We start from the raw sequence: 20,847 nt of genomic DNA, 5'->3' as shown, positions 1-20,847 counted from the left end.
TTCCCATCTGCGCAGCCCCTCGTTTTACCCCCTCTTCACAGTCCCTGAGCTCAATCTCCCACAGCACCTAATTTTATTCCCTTATCTGCACAGACCATCATTTATTTCCCCCATCTGCATAGGCCATCAGTTCATATCCCCATTAACAAAGCCCTCAATTTATTCACCTGCATCTGTACAGACCTTCATTTTTCTCCATCTACACAGCCCACCAGCTTATTCTCCCATCTGCACAGCCCCTCATTTTTTCCCCTCTTCACAGCCCCTAAGATTATTTCACCCATCTGCACAGCCCGTCAGTTTATAAACCCCATCTACACAGCCCATCAGTTTATTCCCCCATCTGCACAGCTCCTCACCTCATTTTATTCCCCCCATTAGCACAGCTCCTCACCTCATTTTATTCTCCCTCATTAGCATAGCCCCTCACCTCATTTTATTCCCTCTATCACCACAGCCCCTACACTGATTTTATTCCCCCCATTAGCACAGACCCTCATCTCATTTTATTCCTCCATCTACACAGACCCTCAACTTATTTTATTCCCTCATCAGCACAGCTTTCATATCATTTTACCGCCCACCATCCACACAGCCCCTCCACTCATCCCCCCCCCCTCTGCACAGCACCGCCCTCCATTTTATGCCCTTCTTAACAGTAATATAAGAATTACAAAAAAGCTCACACTCACCGAATCCAGGCTCCCGGTCTACCGTCTTCTCCGTGCATTAGTGAACGCTGTATCTTGCGAATGACACTGCGCAGCGCCAACCAACATCCTCTGCGCGTGCATATTCTCCAACAAATCGCAGTCCAAATGTGGCCTGTGTATTGCTGGAGATCCCAGCGGAGCAGGGGAGATGACAGTTCCTCTGCTCGTGTCCCATGCGGCACATACAGCACATGAATGGGGTAATGATCGTTACTCGGGACAGAGAGAGGGGTGAGTGGTGACAGTGGCAGACATTGCTCACCTCTGTGCCTGCGCACCCCTTGGGTAGGCAGGAGGAAGTGCTGTAGGCAGGTGCTTACCCTGCCTACCCCTCATCCTAGCCAAGTGTGGGTTATATCATGCTCTACCTGCCCTCTGTGTGGAGACTGTCACTCCCTACCTGCTCTCCATGTGTAATGCAGGGGTCTGTCACTGTCTACATGCCCTGCATCTGTAGTGCAGAGGTCTGTCACTCTCTACCTGCCTTCCATGTGTAGTGCGGGATCTGTAACTATCTACCTTTCCTCCATGTGTAGTTCGGGGTCTGACACTCTCTATCTGCCCTCCATGTGTAGTGCAGGGTCTGTCACTCCCTACCAGCCATCCATGTATAGTGCAGGGGTCTGTCACTGTCTACCTCCCCTCTATGTGTAGTGCGGAATCTGTAACTATCTACCTTTCCTCCATGTCTAGTTTAGGGTCTGTCACTTAATACCTGCCATCCATGTGCAGTGTAGCTGTCTGTCACTCTCTACCTGCCCTCTGTGTTCTGCGGGATCTGTCATTCCCTACCTGCCCTCCATTTGTAGTGCTGCAGTCTGTCACTCTCTACCTGCCCTCCATGTGTAAGGTGGGGTTTGTCACTGCCTACCTGACCTCCATTTGTATTGCAGGGTTCTTTCACTCTCTACCTGCCCTCCTTGTGTAGTGCAGTGGTCTGTCACTTTCTATCTGCCTGCTATGTGTAGTATGGGGTCAGTCACTCTCTACCTGCCCTCTATGTGTACTGTGGGGTTCTGTCATGCTCTACCTGCCCTCCTTGTGTAGTGCAGCGGTCTGTCACTCTCTACGTGCCCACTATGTGTAGTGTGGGGTCTGTCACTCTCTACCTGCTCTCTGTGTGTGCTGTGGGGTTCTGTCACTCTCTACCTGCCCTTCTTGTGTAGTGCAGTAGTCTGTCACTCTCTACCTGCCCGCTATGTGTAGTGCGGCGGTCTGTTACTTTCTACCTGCCCTCCATGTCTAGTGCGGTGATCGGTCACTCCCTACTTGCCCTCCATGTGTAGTGCGGTGGTCGGTCACTCCCTACTTGCCCTCCATGTGTAGTGCGGTGGTCGGTCACTCCCTACTTGCCCTCCATGTGTAATGCTGTGGTCTGTCACTCCCTACCTGCTCTCCAAGTGTAGGTTGGGGTCTGTCACTCCCTACCTGCCATCTATGTGTATTTTTGTGTCTGTCACTACCTTTCTGCCTTCCATGTGTAGTACAGGGGTCTGTCTCTATTTACCTGCCCTCCATGTGTAGTGTGGGGTCTGTCACTCCCTACTTGCCCTCCATGTGTAGTATGTGGTCTGTCACTCCCTACCTGACCTCCAAGTGTAGGTTGAGGTCTGTCACTCTTTACCTGCCATCTATGTGTATTTTTGGGTCTGTCACTCCCTTTCTGCCTTCCATGTGTAGTACAGGGGTCTGTCACTATCTACCTCCCCTCCATGTGTAGTGTGGGGTCTGTCAGTCCTTACCTGACCATCCATGTGTAGTGTGGGGTTCTGTCAATCCCTACATGACCTCCATATGTACTGCAGGGTTCTTTCACTCTCTACCTGCCCTCTGTGAAGTGCGGGGTCTGTCTCTCACTCTTTACCTGCCCTCCATGTGAAATGTTCTCTCACTATCTACCTACACGTCCAGCAAGCATCGGACTGGAGCACCCTGGGCCTACCAAAGAAAATCATTCTTGGGGCCCACTTTGTAGCTACATAGAAATAAATACAATACCACCAATTGTATGGTTATACACACTAATGTCAGGGTATAATATAAGGTAGTACACTTCTTAATAATATGCTAAGGATTGGCACCCATATTGTGGTACAAACTCAATGATCTCCTGGTGCTTATTAACCATATAGAGTCTGCCTATGGGGAGTGCATTATACAATATAGAGTCTGCGTACGGGGGTGCATTATACAGTATAGAATCTGCCTTTGGGGTGTGCATTATACAATATAGAGTCTGTCTATGGGGAGTGCAGTATACAATAAAGAGTATGCCATAGAGGCCTATGGGGAGTGCATCATAGTATATATTCCTATGGGGGGTGCATTATACAATATAGAGTCTGCTTATGGGTGGTGCATTATACAATATGGTATTTGGCTATGTGGGGTGCATTATACTATTTAGAGTCTGCCTACACGGGTTCATTACATAGTATAGAATCTGCCTATGGGGGTGCATTATTCCATACAGAGTCTGCCTATGGGGGGTGCATTACACTACAGTTGAAATTAGATAAATAAAATGCCTTAAACATCCTCTCTCTCATTATTCTGGCATTTGGCAAATATTAATAATTATGGTAATCCTAATTGACCTAAAACGGAAAAGATTTATTCTGATTTCAAGTCAGATAGTGAGAAAAACATGCATATGTGTTATTATATAGTGTATGAAAACTCCTGGTTTCATACATACAGTATATACAGTATGTGTCCCTTTAGTTAGATTTCTTTTCTGTGGTGCAAAGAAAAATAGTTTTGGATGATTACCATTGTCCCTTCATTGTCTGCGCCGTTGCATTGAAATAACCTGTTCACAATATCAAAGTATGTCATAGGGTGGGCAGGGGTTAAACAGTCAGCATTGATGACATCACAAAGCACATAAACATCACAGACATCATATGACATCACAATCGGCATAGAATGAGGAAAGTGCAACACATGAGCCATCTTGTTTCATTAGAGCCTGATAGCTTGAAGGAAACAAGTCCAGGTAGGGAACTCTTCACTTATGACGCCACTCACAAATTGTTTAGATGGAGGATTAAAAGTGGGATTCAGAGCGGCATCATTCATCTGAAAATCTTATCAAAAAGCGCTATAGCCTGTGAAATTTATAACGATTCTATGATTAAAAAATATGCTTTTGATCAGATTCTGAGGAAAATCTGCACATTTGGGTTCTCTCTAAGCGAGTGTGAGCCCAGCCAAACAGGAATTACCACTCTGGACCACCCCTTCCCTAAATGAGGACTTGCTGGCGATCAACTGATCATTGGCACTGGTCTTGCAGACCCTCAGCAATCGGCTGGTTTTGCCCTCTATGACACCCATGTGCTCTAATAAAAGCATATAGGAAGGGGTGGGGCAGTGAGACAACTCCACTTGGTTCCATTTTTGGGGTAGCTTTGCCATTAATGCTGTGAAAATGGTATCATAACATAAATGTAAATGAAGACTGCTACAGTTCTCCATTGTCAGCTCTCTTGGTCCTGTTGGATCAGGGGTGACCAGGAACTGATGGTTTATCGTGGTCAGGAATTGCAGTATGGGGTCCTGTGTTTTCCTTTAGTGCGTAGAAAAGCAGGTGATACAGATTAGAAAAATTGGGTGCAAATGCTTAGGTTTTAATATGCATTATGACTCAATAAAAAATGAGGCTGGTGGTTATTTGCAGCCTGTGATTTTGTTTTATTAATTCTACGCTTGATATTGGAAACTTGATACATAACACACCAGTGGCAGTTATCACGACAGGACACATGATATCACAGGGCACATGACATCATAGATATCACATGACACATCACATCATACACATCACAATTGGTACAGAATGTATAAAGTTATTATCCTGAACCACCTTGTGTCCCCAGCGGAAGCATATTGAGGAAGACAAGTCCAAGTAGGTAGCTGCTCAATTAACACTAAGGCCCCATTCACACATTGTGTAGCTGTGCGGTGTTTGATGTGAAGTTTAGAACTGCACTATTTACCCCTAAAAAATCTCAGCAAACATCTCGCTCTTTTGTGCATTAGAATGATTCCTTAAATAGAACTTACCATTTAATCCTCTTTGTTGTACTGATAGGTGTTATGTCTCATCCAGTTCAAATGATCTGCTGTAATGAAGCATGGACAGATGACGGTGGTGCAGCAGGAAGGCTGAGCAGAAACGACGGAGAACGACGGAGAACGTAGTAGCACGATGGAAGCAGGAGGACCAGAACTGGAACCACAGGATATCATGAGCAGAATGGATTTAACGGCAACTGCCGTAAGAGTTGCAGACTCCGATCAGGCACAGATCAAGAATTGCATCAGTTTTTCTCGGGCGTTGGGTGGGGAAAAAAAAGGTTTCTCCACCTTCTGAATTATGTCAGTCTGTGAAAATCAGACACACTTAGATGTCATCCAAGTGGAGTCCAATTTTTTCATGGGCCCAAAGACTTGCATTGCCGATTTTGATCTGACACTGGGATCAAAATCGGATTTGTCTCCGATTTTTTCCATGGAGCACTGGGTCCTAGCAAAAAATCTGACATTTGCACAGGCCCATAGAATATCATAGATACGAGTGTTATCCGTCAAAACCATGGACAGCAAACTCATATATATTTATTTATTTTACTCGTTTACATAGCGCCATTAATTCCACAGAGCTATGTATACATACTATATATAGAAATGAATTTAATATTTAGAAATAAATATAAATATATTTATAGATATATATTCACTCATATATATGCTCTTCGATTTTCACAGACTGACAAAATGGAGAAACTTTCCCCCCCTTTCCACCTCCAAGAAAAACTGATGCCACTCTGATCACACTCTAATCAAAGCCTGATCAGAGTCTGCAACTCTATTATGTATGTGGGTATGTGTATGTGTGTGTATAGTACAGTATATGTATTGCATAGTATATGTATTGTATAGTATATGTATTGTTTAGTAAATGTATAAATGTATTGCATATGTAATGTATAGTATATGTATTTTATAGTATATGTAAAGTATATGTATAGTATACGTATAGTATAGTGTAGTAAATGTATATGTCTATTGTATAGTATACAAGTATGTCTATTGCATAGCATACGTCTATGTCTGTTGCATGGCATACGTCTATGTCTATTGCATAGCATACGTCTATGTCTGTTGCATTGCATAGGTCTGTCTGTTGTATGGCATACGTCTATGTCTGTTGCATGGCATACCTCTGTGTCTCTTGCATGGCATACGTCAATGTCTCTTGCATAGCGTAGGTCTATGTCTCTTACTTAGCATACGTCTATGTCTCTTGAATAGCATGTGTCTATGTCTCTTGCATAGTATTTGTATATGTCTATTGCACAGTATTCTTCTATGTCTATTGTATAGTATTCGTATATGTCTATTGTATAGTATTTCTATATATTTAGTGTATAGTATTCAAATAAGTATATTGTATAGTATATGTATATGTCTATTGTATAGTATATGTATATGTCTCTTGTATAGTCTATGAATATGTCTATTGTATTGTATAGTATATGTCTATTGTATAGTATATGTATATGTCTATTGTAAATTAGAGTGTAAGCTCCTAGGAGCAGGGTGTATATTGTATATTAGATTGTTAGCTCCTAGAAGCAAGATGCATTTATCTTTTCCCTTCCAGATCGACTCTCCTGAGCTTATAATACGTGCAGATATACAGCAATATGCAGCAGGACAGATGTGATCCAGGGAAATTTCCGATCGCCACAAATGGGGTCAGGAAGGAATTTTTTCCCCCCCCAGAGGCAGAACTCTCCGGGGGGTTTCTTCGCCTTCCTCTGGATCTTGTGGTCCAGTGGCTCTCAGCCAGTCTTCAATGCCCACAGCTAGTTCTGTGGTCTGTATAGGGACTGACCTGAGAGTCATTGTGATTATGGTTTAATTTCTTAAAGGGCCCGTAATATTTTTATTACAGTGTTGCTCATTGCTATTCCAATAAAAAAAAATAAGAAAGAAAATAAAAGTGTCATGGGATCTTTTTTCTGTTCACTTTATTTTTACACAGTTACAATGATGGGAGTGATCATTACTACCCTCAGTACTCGACAAGTTGAACCAGGAATTATGGGGGGCGCCATTTACAGAAGGTAAACCACATAAATCTCCACCCATTGTGGTATCGTAATGTCAACTCCTGTCCCAAGTTACATTAAAACTGTTATGGAGGCAGTACCCTAAAATAGTGTATGTCCTACACAAAAAACTACCCGATAGAAGACTGAAGATGGGGACACAGAGCTGCAGAATACAAGAGACACAAGCAGTGTCGAACTGGGGTGCCAAAGGCCCACTAGTAACCAACTCCAGTAACCAACCTAAGTGCCTCACTTTTACAGCTACTTGCAAATGTGACATTATCCTCAATCACAAATTTATATAACAATGAATTGGGAAGATTGTTACATGAATAAGATGCTGCCTCTGTAAGTACATAGTGAATAAAGGCTATTTTTCCAAGTACTGCTGTATAAGAGGGTGGTGGCCCGTAATGCACAGTGATCCACCGGAGGATTCTCCTGTTCTCCTGGGAGCCAGTCCAAGCCTATATGTCTAATATATGGAAATGTAATACTTTGTGTTTGTAGGGACAGACTTAGTTAAAGCTTAGTACAGGCCCATAGTGGGAGGGGGACCCCCAGTAAAAGAGGACTACTTCCTGATAGTCAGGGAAGTAGAGTAACCAAGGTCAAGTTCAAGTTGCAGTGGGCGGGCACTTATCGTTCAAGGCAGTGGGAGGCCTTACTAGAATCTCTTGCGGACATTCCTGCAACATCCGGCGCCTAGGGTTTGGTACAGATACTGCCAAGAGTGCCTTATCTTCTAGTGTACAGAGGAAAAGGATGTGAAACTGCATTAAGAGAAGGCAGAGGATGCCCAGTGCACTGAGGAACTGGACAGTAAATCCCTGGAAAACCAGTTAACATGAGGATAGTGCAAGAGGAACATAGAGTGATGCTGGAGACATATTGTACTAAAGAAACAAAGAATAAGAAGTGTTGCACCAGAAACTGCGTGTTACAGTCTGATGAACTTAAACTTCCCAATAAATTGCTTGTTACAATGAACTGCGTGTTCCCTTAGTTATGTGTGGCATCTCCTGAGGAGGGAGATCTGGGGAAAGCAGTGGTCTGCGGTCTACAGGTGAATGTGATGCACCCCACAATTGCCAGTAAGTTAGGATCGGGACCAGGGCAAGTTTTAGACAAAATGGGGCCCTGGGCAAAAGTTTAAAGTGGGGCACTAAATGCTCACATATTGCACCATCACCATTTACATGCGCACAGCTCAGGCCATGAAACGAGCATGATCAACAATATTGAAGTCGTTCGATGCTTGTCTCCCGGCCTCTTGACTGCAGCTGACGAAGAATGATGGGGACAGATTCAGAAATCTACAAGCCATTAACCCTCATACACTTTCAGAAGCCTACACTCATCACTGTCCCCAATCTCCTCTTTTTCATGTCCTGATCTGGCTGTACATCACTACAATGACACTCTCAGAAGCAGCCTGGACCAAGTGGCATCTCTCACTCTTAGAACCTGCAAACATAGGGTAAAACAGCTCTGGTTCACATTGCAAACTCGATTTCTCCAGCGATGCTCTAGGAGTTTCGCACGCCTATGGAAGAAAACTCCATCACCAGAAAACTTTATCCAATACAAATATATGTTACGGACCTATAACGCTGCCCTTCTCCTTGCCAAACAGACTTACTTCACCACCCTGATCTCCTCACTGTCTAACAACCCCTCAAAAATTTTTGACACCTTTCACTCCCTCAGTTCAAAAACACAGGCCCTATCACAGACATCTGAGCTGATGAACTGGCCTCCCACTTTATAGAGAAAATAGAGAATATCTGTCAGGAAATCAGCTCCCTGCCATCAAGTGCCAGAACTCCAATCCCCCCCAGGGCCGGTTTTAGGCAAAGTGTGGCCCTAGGAAAAGTTTAAAATAGGTTAAAAACACATGTGACATGCACAAATGAGAACAGGTCGGTCGGACAGTGTTCACACCACCCACTGACTGAAAAACAAAAAGAAAGCACAGAATAACAAACATGTAAAAATACTCTGTAGTAAAAAGTATAACAGTGGTCAGCTAGTGCTAGTAATAAGCTGATAACATATACAGAGTATTTAGTCAATATGTTTTTTGCAAAAAATGTATACCAAACCACTCCACCTCATCACGGTAACCCTTAACGAAGCAGTCCCCCCTATCTAATGTATTTAAAACCTGAACATGTGAACAGTACCTAAATGAGCAGGATTCAGACAGGCGCTTCCTGATGTGGGCACGTGGAAATTCCCATGCATAAGCAAGGAAATAATGGATTAAAAACACGTGACATGCACAAATGTGAACAGGTCGGTCGGACAGTGTTTGCACCACCCCACTGACTGAAACACAAAAAGAAAGCACAGAATAACAAATGTGCAAAAATAAAATACTACAGAGTAGTAACTGCAGAGGCGGTGAAACGCGCGTCGGGGTGCGTCATGGGTCCACAACCTAGGCGGCAAAATGACTACAGGTATATTGATAATTTATGTATAGTGAATTTTGTGATATTTATACCTGATAATTTATCTATTTATGCCATATGGGACTTTTATTCATTCCCATATGGTGCACTAGGAGGATTGATAATATGTGAGCGATGTTTTTTTGCTCATGAAGGGGTAATGTTATTTTATCCTTCCTTATGGTGAACAATGAGGATTTGTATCATATGAGTTCATGCAGCTTTTGGCCTATATGTTGTGACCCTATACAATTTGTCTTATTCACAATTAAGCTTTTTTATGTATCCAGGTGAGGTATTTTCCTCTTCATATGTGCTCTGTATCTATTATATGTACTTTATAGCATTCATGATATATTTTTGTATTTATTGAAATAAAATTTTGCATTTTTGGATCTTTTGTTCCTTTTTGTTTTCTCTGTTGGTGGCTATTTTGATTTTGAAGGGATCACTGCTATACCTATTCATTATATGAGGTTAGAAGTGTTTTGGATTGTACCACATAGTATAGTGCAGCCCCGCCATAAAATTTAATGTAACCCCCCATAGAATATAATGCAACCCCTTATATAGTATAATGTAGCCCCTCCATAGAATACAATGTATCCCTCCTCATATAGCACAATGCAGCCCCCATAGAATATAATGTAGCCCCCTCAAAGTATAATGAAGCCCTCATACAATATAATCTAGCCCATCACTGAATATCATGCAGCCTCCAAAAGTATACAATTTAGCCTCCTCTTATAGTATAATGTTGCCACCTCAGAGTATGATGTAATCACCCCCATAGAACATAAATATAATACAGCCCCCCATAGAATATAATGTAGCCCCAAATAGAATATAATACAGCCCACCTCCCCATAGAATATAATGTAGCCTCCCATATTATATAACACAGACTCCCCCATAGAATATAATGTAAAATGTAACCCTCCATGGTATATAACACAGCCGCATAGTATATAGCCCATTACCACATAGTATATAGCCCAGACCCACATGGTTTATAGCCGAGCCCCACATGGTATATAGCACAGCACCACATGGTATATAGCGCAGCACCACATGGTATATAGCACTGCACCACATGGTATATAGCCCAGCACCACATGGTATATATCACAGCCACATATGGTGTATAGCCCATCACCACATGGTATACAGCCCAGCACCACATAGTATATAGCACAGCACCAAATGGAATATAGCCCAGCACCACATGGTATATAGCCCAGCACCACATGGTGTATAGCCCAGTCACACTTGGTATATAGCCCAGCACCACATGGTATATAGCACAGCCACAAATAATATTAGAGCTGGCGGAACGCACCAAATAATAAAGATGGTAATAAGGTGCGTTCGCAGCCCGAGGTCCACCGTGCAGGGGTGGTAACCTGCTGCTCAGTAATGGCAGATGCTATATGGCGGTATACTATAAAGACACACTCGGGTTATTGTCACCCGGTGTGTACGGGGGCGGACTCTGTTGCTTCACAGAGCCGCACTATCGCTGAACATAAGCGCTGGAGCCTGTTTGTGCTCACAGAGCTTGGCTAAAAGAGCAACACAGTGTACGGCCACAGAACGCTACCCCAAGGACATGGGTTTAGAGTCCCTCTAGGTCCACTGAGCGCGCAGCGTCGCTGCCACGAGCGCCGCTAAAGACGCTGGCAGTGGAGTGTGGAGCATGTGCACTGAGGCGTGCTGGATCACTGGTGAGGACAAATGTCTGACTCAAACTCTGACCTACCTACACCTAAGCCTGGGCGCTAGCAGGCTAGGCTGCACAACACATGCATACCAAGGGTAGGGGTTTCATAATGAGTCAGTCACCAGATACATTCATACATGTATAAATCACTCACACCTTATAGTCTGTAAATACAGTCTATCCTAGCGCATGGGCGAGCGGCCATGCAAACCTTTTATAGCCATGGGCGTCCGGGACCTTCCTGGCTTCTTGGATGGGCCAATCTGAACACGAGCAGGACATGAGCATGTGACCCTCGATCTCCAATGGGAGATCACTCCACGGGCATGCTCAGTAGCCCGACATGAGGACTTAGTCCCTGGAGAATCTTGCTGCTGAGCAGCATGCATTGTCATAGCTGTGCCAGAGGTGGCAGCAGCAAGCAAACCCACGGAGTTGGACTGGGCATAGCGACGGGACTGATGACTCTGCTGAGCAGGCTCCACTGCGGCCGAAGATGAATGGGAGACCACTGGGTGCAAGGCACTGTATTCCTGCTGTGTAGTGGCAGGAACCCGACGGCTAACACATCATATATAGCCCAGCCACACATGGTATATAGCCCAGCAGGAGATCTGGAAGAAATAGAGATGCCAGCATTCTACCGCCACAGTGCCTCCCAAGACTCTAACCACGTGACAGGGAGAAGTCTTGCTGTTCATGAAGTTTCCCTTAATCCACTACCTCACCATGGTTGGGCAGAGATGCAATCTGTGACCCGGCTATATGTATGGTCAAAGAACTCCTTGGTGAAGCAGATTCATCTCCAGTTTGTGATGTGTCTGCAGTAGAGATGAGCGACTTTGCCCTTTTTCGAGTCGGGTTTCATGAAACCCGACTTTCTCAAAAGTCGGGTCAAACGAAATCGGCCGATTATCGTGAAAAGTCAAAGGCCGACTGGAACACGAAGCCCAATGCAAGTCAATGGGGAACCAAGGTCGGCTGGGAGTGGAGGACAGGAAACACACCTACAGTGCCCATTTTAATGCCAAAAACATCAATTCTTTTTACTTAAGCTTGTCAACCTTAATTTACTTTATAATAATAGTTAGGCATTGAAAACTGGGAGTTATTTGACTAAAGTTGTGTGGTGGATAGGGCTGGCTCCAGATTTTCGTGGGCCCTGGGCCAAAGAGTGTCACTGGGCTCTTTTAACACATGCCACAATTCATGATCCTCTGATACAGCAGAGAAATAGCGGTATAATACAATGAAAAATACTTCACTTCTTACATCTCATGACTGATATCCATTTTAAATTCTCCAATAGCTCCAAAAACGGACAGCATATTACTCCATACAGTATTATGGCCAACGCATAGTGCGCTATACAGAGCAATGAGGCCCATATATTTCTCCATACAGAATCATTGGTCCCATATAATGTTTGAAACAGTATAGGATGAGCTCCACATAATGCTACAGTATATGTTGGTCCCCATGGATGAAGCTCCACTGTGTTATGGGCCCAAATAATACTCCATATATAATGGGCCCCATTTTTAATGCTCCAGTGCATAATGGGCCCTGTAAATGCTGCTCCAGTGTCTGATGTCCACTTTTGGAATGCTCCAGTGTATGGTGGGCCTCATATATCATTCTCCAGAGTTTAGTGCTCCCCAAAAATAGCTGTCCCAACATTGAAAACAAATAAATAAGTCTCCTCGCTAGGGAATCCATGTGCTAGTCTGAAGTCCTTGTCGTCCCCATCTTCCATCTCACTGCACTTGGACTGTTTAGGCATACAGACGTGATGTCATCGCGCTCTCTGACCAGAATGTCACTGTCAGGAAACGTGGAAGACGTCACGGCGGTGGAGCAGGGAGAGCTAAGTATTTCAACTTTGCAAGTGCTGTGATCCTGAGCAAGCAGGAGGAGCCCACTCATTGGTGACGGCACTGGCACAAGGTCCCTCATAGTATGCCGGTGTGTCTGACGGCTGATGTGCATCCCCACCATCAGAGACACTTGATTCTACTGCGAGGGACCGTGTGCCAGTACCATTGCCAAAGAGTGTGCCCACCCACCTGTCCAGGGCAACGGCACTCGCACGGATGCGTGCGCCAGGTGATGACCCCAGCCCTGTGGGGGGAGGCAGCCCAGTTAGGGAGGTGGAAAAAATGGCATATGTTGATGTTGGACATTCAGCAGCTGCAAATGGAGTAATTGGAGAAGTCCGCGGAAGAGGAGGACAAAAGCAAGCCATTTTTCTGGCAACCTACATGTCAGCAGGGGAGGGTGGGACAAAATCCTTTGAAACCCATGCATGGTTCATTGTAATGAAGGTTAGATCATCAACTTTTGGTTCGACAGACGCGTCTTTTTTTCTGTCAGGATTGATCCAGCAGCACTGAAGACTCGTTCAGATAACACACTAGCAGCAGGGCAAGCGAGCTCCTGTAAGGCATATTGTGCCAATTCAGGCCAGGTGTCAAGTTTACTGGCCCAATAGTCAAAGGGGAATGAACGGTGATGGAGAACATAGGTATGGGAGGAGAAGTAGTTTGTTACCATAGTTGGCAACTGCTGTCTCCTGTCACTTTCGATCGATGCAGTATTACCAGTCGTGTGAGCGGTACTTGAAAAATCAGTCCACAACATGGTCATGAAACCCCTGTGTCCAACGCAACTTCCGCTATGTGCACCAAGAACACCTCTTCCATGTTACCCCCTACGGCTCGTTGGAAAAACATCACCGCCGCTGTGTGCTGGGAATGCCTCAAACAAATGCCTCAAACAAATGGTTTACCAGAGTTCCTTGTTTGTTAGCCAATATTAGCTCTAGGTTCTCCTGTGGCGTGATGTTTTGGAATTTGCCTTTATAGCGTGGATCCAGGATGCTGGCCAACCAGTAGTCATCATCGTTCATCATTTTGGCAATGCGGGGGTCCCTTTTTAGGATCTGCAAGGCATAATCAGACATGTGGGCCAATGTTCCAGGTGTCAATGATGCACTGCGAGTGCTGGGTGGAGGAGAACTTACTGGCAAATCAACATCCCTCCAGTCACGCACAAACCCTGAACCTGACCTTGCCACACCAACATTTTTTCTTGCCCCCTGAGAAGCATCCTCCTCCCCAAAATAATCATCCCCATCATCCTCCTCCTCCTCCTCTTCCTCTTCTTCCTCCACCTCGTCCACGAGACTTCCCTGAGCAGACAATGGCTGACTGTCATCAAGGCTTCCCTCCTCCTCTTCCTCCTCGGCTGGAGATGTCTGCTCCTTAATGTGCGACAAAGTTTCCATGAGCAGACGCATAAGTGGGATGCTCATGCTTATGATGGCGTCATCTGCGCTTACCAGCCGTGTGCATTCCTCAAAACATTGAAGGACTTTACAGAGGTTTTTTAGCTTCGACCACTGCACACCAGACAACTCCCTGTCTGCCTGCAAACTGCCTGCCCGTGTATCCTCCCACAAATGAATTACAGCCTGCCTCTGTTCGCACAGCCTCTGAACCATGTGCAGGGTGGAGTTCCACCTTGTTGCAATGTCAATAATTAGGTGGTGCATGGGAAGGTGGAGCAATCGCTGCAGCTTCTGCATACGACTGGAGTGTATGGGCGACCGGCAGATGTGCGAGCACAGTCTTCGCACCTTATGGAGCAGAGGTGTTAACTCCGGATAATTATTGAGGAAGCACTGCACCGCCAGGTTCAAGGTGTGAGCCAGGCAAGGTATGTGTCTGAGTTTTGAAAGGGCTATGGCTGCCACAAAATTCCGGCCGTTATCACTAACAACCTTGCCTGCCTCAAGATGTAGACTGCCCAGCCGTGACTCAGTTTGTCATGGAAGTAGTCGGCCAGTACCTCCGCGGTGTGTCTGTTGTCGCCCAAACACATCATCTTCAACACAGCCTGCTGACGCTTACCACTAGCTGTTCGATAGTGGGACACCTCGTGTGCAACACTGCCAGCTGCGGATGGAGTGCTCGTGCGACTGCGCTCTGTGGATGAGCTATCGTTCTGGAGGAGGAGGAGGGTCGAACGCCTACAGCCAACTGTTTCCTATACCATGGGCTAGGCAGCACTGTCCCACCGCCGCTGTCCCCTGTGGACCCTGCATCCACCACATTAACCCAGTGCGCAGTGATGGACACGTAACGGCCCTGGCCATGCCTACTGGACCATGCATCTGTTGTGAGGTGCACCTTTCCACTCACTGATTGCTTGAGTGCATGGATAATGCTGTCTTTCACATGCACGTGGAGGGCTGGGATGGCTTTTCGCGAAAAGAATTGCCGACTGGGTAGGTCATAGCGTGGTACTGCATAGGCCATGAGCTCGCGGAAAGCTTTGCTTTCTACCAACCTGTAGGGCATCATCTCTAACGAGATTAGTTTGGCAATGTGAGCGTTCAAAGCCAGTGTACGCGGATGAGAGGATGAGTACTTTCTTGTCCTACTCAGAGACTCTGGTAGGGTGAGCTGGACTTGAGAGCTGCATATGGTGGAACTAGCGGTGGACATAGTGGACTGAGAGAGGGTTGGTGATGGTGATAGTGTTGGTGGTGTTGCTGATGGCCTAGATTCAGTCTTTCGTAGCAATAACATTGTGATTCCATGACTGCTTTCCCTTGCGACGACACCTCGACATTTGCTGCTGGTGGTGTGCTAACCAGTGGGCTTACAGTGGGGGAAGCGATGTAGCGTTGCTGACTACCTTCATTTGGAGCAGGTGCACATGTGGTACGTGAGGTTTGGTAGTCCGTCCATGCTTGCAAGTGCATGGTGGTTAAATGTCTAAGCATGCAACTGGTATTCAAATTTCTCAGATTTTTCCCTCCGCTAAATCATTAGGATTTTGTTCAAAAAAGTGCCACACTGCACTCTTCCTACTATGGAAGACATTTTGAGACCTTGCACGCTGTGCTAATTTGACCGTCTGACCAAGCTGTCCTGCAACTCTTGGTTTTGTTATACGTTTTTGGACTGCTACGGTCATGCCAGATAACAGCTGTTGCGATGTCGTTGCCTCCTCCTCCTCTTCTGAGCTATTGCCAGCGGCACCCTCTTCCCCCAATGGATGCCAATCTGGGTCAACAACTGGGTCATCCATCACCTCCTCTTCAATTTCATGTGCACCTTCCCCTGTGTCACCATGTCAGGTGGTATAGTATGCGGTAAGGGGCACCTGAGTTTCATCAGGGTATGATTCTACCTCAGTACACTGCAAGGACAATGTAGTGCTCTGAGTGAATGTACCAGCAGAAAAATCTAGCAGTGGCTGTGCATCAGTGCACTCCATGTCAGATTCATCTTGGACTGGGGAATTCACGATTTGACTTGCTAACCCAGGCATGGTATGTGAAAAGAGCTCCATGAAGTAATCAGTAGTGTGGCCTGCCACATCCTTCACTTTGGGTAGGGGTGAAGGACACAAGGAAAGGTGTTATTCCTGACCAGGAGCCTCCACTGACGACTCAATGCTTTTATTTTTTTAAACTTCAGAAGAGGGGGCGAGAGAGCTGGAGGCTGTGTCAGCAATGTAAGCCAAAACTTGTTCCTGAAGCTCCGACTTTAAAAGTGGTTTACCCACTCCCAGAAAAGAGAGCCTTCGAGGCCTTGTGGAGCCGGACGATGACGCAGGCTCAACACCTCCTGCCTTAGGTGCTATTGTGCTTTTGCCACTACCAACAGATGCAACATCACCACCACCATCAGGGCCAGCTGGCAACCCCCACCCACTTGAATCTCACTATAGATCTGAGGACGCTGAACTATTGTCTCAGGCCCAGGAGAGATTACACCTCAATGTAACAGGCAGAAATTGGATGGTGTATGACAAGGTGGAGGGTGTCTATTGGATTGGTGAGAATTTGAATCTCACTATAGATTTGAGGACTCTGAACTATTGTCTCAGGCCCAGGAGAGATTACACCTCAATGTAACAAGCTGAAATTGGATGGTGTATGACAAGGTGGAGGGTGTCTATAGAATTGGTGAGAATTTGGATCTCACTAGAGATTTGAGGACGCTGACAATGATGCTCTCAGTCCAAGTATGGACGCAGGCAGTCTAATAAGCAGGACTGCTCCACACACAAAAGGGTGGAAAAATGAACGCTTGGTAACTGTACAGAAAAGAGGAAAAAAGTATTTTTGCTTTTAAAAAAGCAGTTTGCACAGCAGTGTGCAAACAGCAATGCAGCTATCAGGGAGCCTTATAAGGCAGCCTAATAACCAACAGAGCTGATGCACAAAAATAGAGCCTCCTCTGTCACTGCACACAAAGTGTTGTGTTGTAAGTGGAAATCGCTAACAGCAGAAGCCGTTTTTTGGTTATTCTTCCCTGCCTAATGCTCTCCCTTATTCAGAATCAGCAGCTGCAACCTCTCCCTAATGCTAAGATCGGCAGAAGTAAGATGGCGGTCGGTCTGCACTCCCTTTTATAGCCCCTGTGATGCCACACAAAGCCAGGCAATCACTTGCATGCCCTTCTCAAAGATGGTGGTGACCGATGCCTATGTCATCGCGTTGCCCACAGTGTGCGTCCTCCATCATTGGCTGAAAAAGGGCGCTGGAAGCATCTTTTGAAGCGCAACTTTGGCGCTCTGGTTGCCGACCTCGTGGCCGACCTCACGCTATGGTCGGGTTTCGTTTCATGAAACCCGACTTCAGCGAAAGTCGCCGACTTTTGAATATGACCGACCCGTTTCGCTCAGCTCTACTCTGCAGATGTCCAACAGTTGTGGAAAGAGAGAAAAAAGCTGCTCCTTTTTGAAGGCAAGTTGATCCGAAGAGCTATTAACCCACGTACGCATGAACTGGTCTGGCAGATCGTGGTCCCCAGAAAAGACGTGCCCATGGTCTTGGAAGCTTACCACAATCAAGCGGGACACTTTGGTTGAAAAAAGCTGGAAGTAGTCATCCGCGACCGCTTCTTCTGGACAGGTATGAGACTGTCTATTGAACAGTGGTGTAGGGAATGTGGCCCATGTAATCTCAGAAGAAAGAATTCTGCAAATCAAAGGGCCCCCTTCCAGCCCATCTTCACTAAACAACCTTTGGAACTGGTGGCCTTAGACCACATGCAACTAATCACAAGCCGATCAGGGTATACCTATGCCTTAACAATAGTTGATCACTATTCCCATTTCCTAGTGGTCACTCCGGAGAAAGACCAAACAGCAAGAACAGCTGCAAAGGCATTCCAAGAATATTTCTGCGGACCCCATGGCTACCTAGATCAAGTGCTGACAGACAGAGGTCCAGTCTTCGAAGCAGAAGTTGTTCAAGAATTGTACTCCCTCTATGGATGTAAAAAGATCAGAACTACACCATACCATCCACAAGGCAATGGTCTTTGCGAAAAACTGAACCATCTGGTAATCAATTTATTGCAGATCTTACCGCTAGAAGAAAGGAACTAATGGCCTGAGAAATTGCCCAATTTGATCGAAATGTACAATCATATCCCAACCAGCACAACAGGATATGGCCCAGCTTACTTCTTGCGTGCATAGCCAGGTAAACTCCCCATCGACCTGGAAATGGGAGTCCTAACTCCTGAAGCCATATCCAGCCAATTGGACACGGACTGGAATACAGAAAGACAACTGCAGTATCAAAAAGTTCAGCAAGGTGTAGAGGAAAGTCTTGCTCAAGCTAGGCAAAAACAGGAAAAGAACTTTAATAGACATGCTGTGGCAACCCCCTTACCAACAGGTGAACAAGTGCTGAAGAAAAAGAGAAGAAACCACAAGTTAGATGACCAATGGGAGGCTCACCCTTACACTATTCAACCATCTAGCTATGACAAAAGCAAAGTGTGTACTATCTCCAAAGACAGTGGAAAAACGTGTACTACCGCATCCAGAGACAATCTGAAAGTATGCCCACCACAATTGCATGAAAGAGTTGAGAGTAAGGAAGACTCTTAGCTAAAAGAAAAGACTGATACAAAGATTTGCACTGTTCTACATGAATTCCCTAGTTCTTGGCTACAAGTTAACAACGCAGTGGTAGTTCCAGCGATGGTGTTCCCACAAAAGTCTTTACCAGAGACACCAAATTGTTCTTGAAGCGACGAGTCGCTAATACCAACCACTAACACTTTGCAGGTGGTAGAAGCAGAAAACATGCCCACAGTCAGCAGTGAACCTGTTGTACCCATGGTAGGTTTAAAGAGTCGTAGGAAGTAATCTAGAATTCCTATCTTGCGCAGATCACAGCGTAGCACATCGGGCCAAACCCCTTCTCCCTATAGAAATGATTTGTAAAATAGTCTAAGATTAATAAATAAGTTTTGAGTTGTACTCACATTGAACTTTGCCTTAGGTCACTTTACTAAAAATGTTAACGAAATTGTGCCCACATGGCCTAATGTGAGATTTCAGTAGTTATATACTTTCTACTTCACAAACTCTTGTAAAGACTCTTAAACTTGAGAAGTAAAATCTGCTTATCATGCCTTGGCAGGAAGCCATCTAAAACAGCCAGTGTAGTGAATTTTATATTATGGTCTGTGTGCCCTGCAGCTGCACTCAGGGATGATCCAACCAATCGGAAGTGGTTCTGGGCTGTAATGCATGACTCAACTCAGTTACTGGGACTGTTGACCTATACCCAGGTTAAATGTTATGTTATTTTGTTGTATACTTATGTTCCGTGTGTAGCCTGAGGTCGTGCTACATTTAACTAGGGAGGAATGTGGCGCCCTGCGTCTTTACCGCTACAAAAGCGTTGAATATGTACTGTTTTGCATGTGTTTGGTAAGTAATGGGAGTTATGCTTTCTCTGCTAGAGACCACAACACACAATTCACTTCACTCCATTACTTGTCTGAAGCTTAGAGCTTTGCAGACATACCCTAACTAGGACGGGGAGGAGTCGAGAATTTTGGCCCATGTTTTCAGTGAAGAAGGAGAGAATGGAGAACGCTCCTGGAAGCCATGACATGCGCTTCCTCCAGGAGCAAAGCTAAGAAGAATCAGGGAGTCAGCCCCTAGGTCATCCATGCTTTCAGAGCAGGGTGGTAAGCTGAGAGACTGTGTGAGTTTGTACAACCAACAGCAGAGTGTTTTCCCAGGGAAGACTGCAGCAAACTAGGATCAGTGAAGGATTGTGCAAGAAGGAACTTGAGCTTCACACAGGATCCAAGCTGCAAGTTGCCACAGGAGGAACACACAGTAAGCAGTGGCTATACTGGAAGTTCTGAACTCCGGGAAGCCTTGGTCTCAGAAGGGATTAGAATAGCAGGAAGCTTACACCAAATCTCAGCAGAGTGATGGATAACTTCCATTCTGTAGAGCAGATTGTAGCCTGGTGAGAGTTGTAATATCTCCTCTTAACTGCACCTGAACTACAGTAAATGATAAAGTGACTTTCCTTGTCTCCTGCCTTATTACTCCATGCCTTCTACTTCCATCACAATCTCTGCAGGTCAGCCCTGGTTGGAGAGGGTTAAACATCTGCACTGCCATCACTATCTACTCACCCAGGGATCATCTGCTGTGCCGGCTATACTACGGTCGAACATTCCAACTGGCGTCATGAATCACTACATAAACTTTATCCCTAATCAATACTCCCTTTTACATGACTGCCTGGGGCCACGGACTGGGTCACTGGCACTGTGACTCATCCCTTTAAGACGACCGGCTCGCTACCGAGTATCCTACGGCCCCTGTGGCACGTCATTTTCAAGTCCTCTTTTTGTGGTTTTGCTGCCAAAGTAGGACTCGCAAGTGTGGGGACCCGTGACTTGGGTTGCAAGCTTCCATATTTTGGTCAGAATATCAACTAAGACCTCACATGTATTTATATGTGTTTTTTGCACTTTTTATATTTTTCG

This window comes from Dendrobates tinctorius, unplaced genomic scaffold (genome assembly GCF_039654945.1).
Source record: "Dendrobates tinctorius isolate UK_male_01 unplaced genomic scaffold, ASM3965494v1 ptg000046l, whole genome shotgun sequence".
NCBI lineage: Eukaryota > Metazoa > Chordata > Amphibia > Anura > Dendrobatidae > Dendrobates > Dendrobates tinctorius.
This window is presented reverse-complemented; position numbering follows the sequence as displayed.